The 7,453-nt window shown below is 38.8% G+C and overlaps 2 pseudogenes; one reads left to right on the forward strand and one right to left on the reverse strand.

Annotated features, from left to right (window-relative positions):
* Positions 1-384: 384 nt before the first annotated feature.
* LOC124102152 (olfactory receptor 7E24-like) lies at positions 385-4,303 on the reverse strand (annotated as a pseudogene).
* LOC124102154 (tubulin alpha-1C chain-like) lies at positions 4,302-7,215 on the forward strand (annotated as a pseudogene).
* The last annotated feature ends 238 nt before the right edge of the window (positions 7,216-7,453 follow it).

Genomic DNA, 7,453 nt, shown 5'->3' on the forward strand with positions numbered 1-7,453 from the left:
TTAATCACCTTTTATAAATTCAAGATCTGTCCAATATTAATTTACATTTTCTATTCTGCTGAAATATCTTAAAATGTATAGTTTTAGTCATTATTAACATTGTAGTTCAATATCATTAATAACATTAAAGTTGTTAGAAAACTATCACCATCATAAAGGGCTAAAATTTTTCTCATTTCCTAACTGAACCTTTATACTCAACTCTAAACTCCCATTAATCTCTTCTTCCAACCCTTATAACAACAATTCCACTGTGAAACATGGGAAATTAAAGCTATTAAATAACAAAATAATGTAACCAAAGAGGTGAGATTTACAGGTACTGGTGTTAAACTTCACTGGTTTTCCAAATTAAAAATGAATCATATGTCACTGATAATGAGATTAGACTATCCTACTAAGGAGCTTCTTTAGGGCACTTTTAATGTCCCTGTTTCTCAAGCTGTAGATGAAGGGGTTCAGCATAGGAGTGACAGCTGTGTACATCACTGAGGCCACTGCACCCTTTCTAGAAGAATGAGACAGAACTGAACCAAGGTACACTCCAATTGCTGTTCCATAAAACAAACAAACAACTACCAAGTGAGACCCACAGGTGGAGAAGGCTTTGTACTTCCCACCTGAGGATCCCATCTTCAAAATGGAGGAAACAATTTTATAATATGAGAAAAGGATCCCTAAGAGGGGGAAAAAGCCATATATGGCACCAATAAGATACATGACAAGGTTATTGGTGAAGGAGTCCCAACAGGAAAGACTGAGGACTTGAGAGGGATCACAGAAGAAATTAGAAATTTCAACATCTTTGAAGGTGGTAGACTGTAATGCAATTAAATTTTGCAGCTGTGATTCAAAAAGGCTAATCGAAAAAGACCCCAGAACTAAGAAGCCACAGAGTCAAGGGTTCATAATGATTGGATAATGCAGGAGGTGACAGATGGCCACAAACCGGTCATAGGCCATCACAGAAGCATGTCATCCATACATGCAAAAATGAGAAAAAAGACATCTGTGTCAGGCAGCCCACATAGGAGATGGCTCTGCTTTGAGTTTGGATGTTCACAATCATTTTTGAGACTGTGGTGGAGATTAAACCAATATCAGCCCAGGACAGGTTGGAGAGGAAGAAGTACATGGGGGTGTGGAGGTGGGAGTCAGAGCTGACGGCCAGGATGATGAGCAGATTGCCAAGCACTGAGACCAGGTACATGGACAGGAACAGGCCAAAGAGTATGGGCTGCAGGTCCAGATCCTCTGAGAGGTTCACAAGTTGAAATTCAGAAACACGTGTAAGATTTTGTGGGTCTATATTGATTGGACACCTTTTGAAAAAGAAAAGAGGATTAAAAAAGAAATATATAAATGGGCACCCAGCACTCTGTATACATTTGAATTCAAGTCTTCACAAGAAAAGTATTCATACTTAATATCTATGCACCTTCAACAATACTTCTCAGTAGCAAATAACCCAGTCTTCCTATACTCTTTGGTCATTGCTTTCTGCATTATTCCTCGCTTCCTTCCACACCATCAGAAGTCCAGTGGCAGTGGAGGGAACAAGTAAAATGCAGCCTACTCTTTTTTTTTTTCTTTTTTTTTATTGTTGGTTGTTCAAAACATTACATAGTTCTTGATATATCATCTTTCACACTTTGCTTCAAGTGGGTTATGAACTCCCATTTTTAGCCCATATACAGCTTGCAGAATCACATCAATTACACATCCATTGATTTACATATTGCCATACTAGTGACTGTCATGTTCTGCTACCTTTCCTATCCTCTACTATCCCCCCTCCCCTCCCCTCCCCACCCCTCTTCTCTCTCTACCCCCTCTATTGACCTTCATTTCTCCCCCTTGTATTATTTTTCCCTTTCCCCTCATTTCCTCTTGTATGTTCTTTTGTATAACCCTGAGGGTCTCCTTCCATTTCCATGCAATTTCCCTTTTCTCTCCCTTTCCCTCCCACCTCTCATCTCTGTTTAATGTTAATCTTCTTCTCATGCTCTTCGTCCCTACTCTGTTCTTAGTTACTCTCCTTATATCAAAGGAGACATTTGGCATTTGCTTTTTAGGGATTGGCTAGCTTCACTTAGCATAATCTGCTCTAGTGCCATCCATTTCCCTGTAAATTCTATGATTTTGTCATTTTTTAATGCTGAGTAATACTCCATTGTGTATAAATGCCACATTTTTTTAATCCATTCGTCTATTGAAGGGCATCTGGGTTGGTTCCAAAGTCTTGCTATTGTGAATTGAGCTGCTATGAACATCGATGTAGCAGTGTCCCTGTAGCATGCTCTTTTTAGGTCTTTAGGGAATAGACCAAGAAGGGGAATAGCTGGGTCAAATGGTGGCTCCATTCCCAGCTTTCCAAGAAATCTCCATACTGCTTTCCAAATTGGCTGCACCAATTTGCAGTCCCCCCAGCAATGTACAAGTGTACCCTTTTCCCCACATCCTCGCCAGCACTTGTTGTTGTTTGACTTCATAATGGCTGCCAATCTTACTGGAGTGAGGTGGTATCTTAGGGTGGTTTTGATTTGCATTTCTCTGACTGCTAGAGATGGTGAGCATTTTTTCATGTACTTGTTGATTGATTGTATGTCCTCCTCTGAGAAGTGTCTGTTCAGGTCCTTGGCCCATTTGTTGATTGGGTTGTTAGTTATCTTATTGTCTAATTTTTGGAGTTCTTTGTATACTCTGGATATTAGGGCTCTGTCTGAAGTGTGAGGAGTAAAGATTTGTTCCCAGGATGTAGGCTCTCTATTTACCTCTCTTATTGTTTCTTTTGCTGAGAAAAAACTTTTTAGTTTGAGTAAGTCCCATTTGTTGATTCTAGTTATTAACTTTTGTGCTATGGGTGTCCTATTGAGGAATTTGGAGCCCGACCCCACAGTATGTAGATCGTAGCCAACTTTTTCTTCTATCAGACGGCGTGTCTCTGATTTGATATCAAGCTCCTTGATCCATTTTGAATTAACTTTTGTGCATGGCGAGAGAAAGGGATTCAGTTTCATTTTGTTGCATATGGATTTCCAGTTTTCCCAGCACCATTTGTTGAAGATGCTATCCTTCCTCCATTGCATGCTTTTAGCCCCTTTATCAAATATAAGATAGTTGTAGTTTTGTGGATTGGTTTCTGTGTCCTCTATTCTGTACCATTGGTCCACCCGCCTGTTTTGGTACCAGTACCATGCTGTTTTTGTTACTATTGCTCTGTAGTATAGTTTGAAGTCTGGTATCACTATACCGCCTGATTCACACTTCCTGCTTAGCATTGTTTTTGCTATTCTAGGTCTTTTATTTTTCCATATGAATTTCATGATTGCTTTCTCTATTTCTACAAGAAATGCCTTTGGGATTTTGATTGGCATTGCATTAAACCTATAGAGAACTTTTGGTAATATCGCCATTTTGATGATGTTAGTTCTGCCTATCCATGAGCAGGGTATAATTTTCCATCTTCTAAGATCTTCTTCTATTTCTCTCTTTAGGGTTCTGTAGTTTTCATTGTATAAGTCTTTCACCTCTTTTGTTAATGCAGCCTACTCTTTAAGGAAAAATGGGAGAAGGTAGTAAGCTTCCTTTTTATTAAAATAAACATTTTTAATTAAAAAACAATTTTAATAAAAATAAATTAAGAGGCAGTCCAATATATCTTGTTTTGTTCTAAGACCTTGGGACTAATTTCTTTGATTTGCAATATTTAAATGCTGTGTCTCCTCATGCCAAGCAAAACATAGTCTCTGGAGAATTGAAAATGAGAAAGGGAGATTTTTCTTCCCAAATACAGAGCATATACATCTGTAGGACTGAAAATAAAATGTCCCATAAAGAAACAGGAAAACAGCAACATCAGGTGACTGATGTTTTAGCTGAATAGCATGAATAATAAACTTATCATTAGTAATAACACATTTATTTTTCCCTAAATTTATATATGCATCACACATTTATCACATACCAAGGCCCTATATCTATTTAATCCTTCCTCACTGGAGTTATCTCAACTAGAAATCAACTTAGATAACAATGCTGAGTCTCAGATACCAACAACTTCCCCTACAGCTCAGAAATGATAAGTACTGTAGAAAGATTAAAAAATAAAAGGTTAGACTCTGAATTGGGTCCACTAAATGTTTCATTATTTCCCAGCTGACAGAACGTTTTTAGCAGAGGTCTTAACCACAGGTACAATTCAAGTTATATTTTTAAAGTTTTCCCACTTCTGTGAATTAGAATGAAATAAAGACCTGACATAAGGTGACCTTTTGAGATTGAGTGGGCTATTTACAAGCATGGACGACCATGTAATCAGCTGTAAGGATGTTCCAGAGTGGGTACAAGACAGAGATCTGTGCTGAATGATCATGAGTCTCCCCTACTGTGACCTGTGGCTGTTCTTCCATAGTGCATACAGCAGGCACCCCAACTGCTCTGCCCTGTGATCCCCAGGAATCCCAAAAGAAAGAACACAGTGGGAAAGGCTCTCTTTCTGCTGGGAAGAGAAATGGCTTCTTGATGGGACAGCCTGCCAGGATTCTCCTGCATCATGCCCTGTGTCCATGGTCAGAAAGCCCAATGCAAACATGGCTTTAATATTTTCTACCTAACAAATGAATACAAGTTACATAAATATAATGCACATTTTCATTTTCTTTTTAAAATATTTTTATTTATGCATTATAGTTATACATAGTAGTAGGATTTATTTTGATATACCTTTATATGCATGAAATATAATTTGCTTCATTTTAGTCCCCATTACTTTCTCATTTCCTCCTCATCTCCCATTCCCCTTCCTCTACTCTATGGGTCTTCCTTCTATTTAGTTATTGTTTTTAACTGGTGATTTAAAATATACATAAAGATTAAATTCAATGTGGTGTATTCATATATGTGCACACCATAATTTGGTCAATTTAATTCCATGGTTCTTTCTTTTCCCGTCCCTCCACCCTCCTCCTCTATCCTCTTCCTCTACTCCAGTGATTCCCTTCTACTTTCACAGGATCCCTCCCTTTTTCCTTATTTTGCTCTAGTTTCTGTTTGTGAGAGAAAAGAGTCCAGTGAGGATATGGAGAAAGGTACACTCATACATTGTTGGTGGGACTGCAAATTGGTACAACTACCCAGGAAAGCAGTGTGGAGATTGGCCAAAAAAATCTAAGAATTGAATTACCACATGACCCAGCTATCCTACTCCTTGGTATTTATCCTAAAGAACTAAAATCAGCATACCATAGTGATACAGGAACATCAATGTTTATAGCAGCTCAACTCACAATATCCAAATTATGGAACCAGCCCAGGTTTCCATCAACAGATGAATGGATAAAGAAAATTTGGTATATATACACAATGGAGTTTTACTTAGTCAAAAAGAAAAATTAAATTATGGCATTTTCTGGTAAATGGATAGAACTGGAAAACATTGTGTTAAGTGGAAATAAGCCAGACACTTTTCATTTTGTATAAAACAGTAATAAAGTTGGCATACATAACTAAAGTGAGATGGTACACATGTTTTGAAATAAATGGCAGAACACATTGTTCAGCACCTGGAACCGGAGAAGCCCTCTGTATCAGTTCATGATGCTCTGACTTCTATCATCCTCCTCAACATCCTTATCATCACTATCATAGTCCCATTTCAGTGCTTAGGAAACACTTTAGAAGGATCCATTTTGTGCTGTTGTGAGAAATAGAACCAATGTGGGTAGAGAGCAAATTTTGAATAAGATTTCTGATATTCCCACCTTAAACCAAAATGTAAACTTTACAATCCCCAAAGCTGAAATTTTCATATGGTATCCTCCCATCTGGGTCTCCAAAGTGTGATGTTCATCCTCATGGTGAAAAAACAATATTCCAATAATCCTTCCCACATCCACTGGCTCCCTCTGCACTTACTGGGTTAGGCCGCTTCTCTGCTGGGTCATGACCAAGAAGTACAGATCCCAAGATCTACCCATGACTGGGGCTCAATTAGACTCAGGCCCTGTTAACGGCAATCATATGGATAGGGTGTCAACTGGGAGCTTCTTGATGCATTCAACCACAGCAGGAGACACAGTATGCAGCTCTCTGGGATGGCCCATCAAAGAAAAAACAATGAAGCCACAGGCTCTTTATTGATTATTAAAGGATCTTGGATGTTAAATGCACAGAGCTCATAATTAGCCAAATTAATCCATGTTGTCCCAGTATCTGAGGACTTTCTAATGTTAATGGAGGAAGAATAACAAGAGGAAATGAATGTCCACAAAAGGGCTTGGACCTTCCCTCTACCTTGGAGGAAGTTCATGTAATGTTCACTTCTTTCATCTCTACATTTGTTAAAGGTACATCTGCTTTTTTATCCATTTTTATTGAGGTAAAGTATAAATAACCAAAAAAATCACCATTTTAACCATATTTAGTACCCACACATCATGGTGGATATTTAATATGAATTCATAGTTTTAATTGTGTTCACATAATTGTACAATCATTGCCATCATCCAAATCCAGAAACTGCCTTATTAGCCAGGTTGTGTCTTCATCACGGCTTCCCTCAAATTTTATGGAGTCCTGAATGGTGACATGACAGAATTCCAGTCAAACCTATCCCCACACCCACTTTCCTCTAACCTCATATGCCCCTGTCATCTCTGCTGAGAAAGCCTACAATGAAGAGCTTACTGTAGCAGAGATCACCATTGCTTTCCTTGAGCCAGCCAACCTGATTCTGAACTGTGACCCTTGCCATGGTAAATACATAGTTTGCTCCTGTTTTAACATGATGATGTGGTCCCCAAAGATGTTAATGCTGCCATTGTTGATATCAAAACCAAGCATACCATCCAGTTTGTGGATTGGTACCCTAATGATTTCAAGGCTAGCATTAATTATCAGCCTCCCTCTGTGGTATCTGGTGAACACCTGGCCAAGGTACAGCAAGCTATGTGTATGCTAAGCAACACCACAGCCATTGCTGAGGCCTGGGCTCACCTAGATCACAATTTTAACCTGATGTAGGCCAAGCAGGCTTCAGTTCACTGTACATGGGCAAGGGGTTAGAGTAATGAGGACATGGCTGTTCAAGAGAAGGACCATGAGGAGGTTGAAACAGACAGTGCTGAGAAAGAAGATGAGGGTAAGAGTATTCATCTTTCTGCTGCAATTTTACACTGTGTTGTCTTATATTTGTCTTATTTCTTCTTTTTGTAGCCCTGGACCATCAAAAATAAGTGTTTCCATTCAAAAAGAGAAAGATTAGTTTCAGGCAGCCCACTATGGAGATGAACCCACTGTGAATGTTGATGTTTATAGCCATCTTTGGAATTGTGGAGGATGAGAAATAGAAGTCAACCAAGGACAGGTTGGAGAAGAAAAATGTGTGGCTGTGCGGAGGTAGGAAACAGACAAATGATGAGCAGTTCCCAAGCACCATAACCACACACAGGGA

This window comes from Marmota monax, unplaced genomic scaffold, assembly GCF_021218885.2.
Source record: "Marmota monax isolate L192 unplaced genomic scaffold, Marmota_monax_Labrador192_F-V1.1 WCK01_AAM20220418_F8-fsc02225, whole genome shotgun sequence".
NCBI lineage: Eukaryota > Metazoa > Chordata > Mammalia > Rodentia > Sciuridae > Marmota > Marmota monax.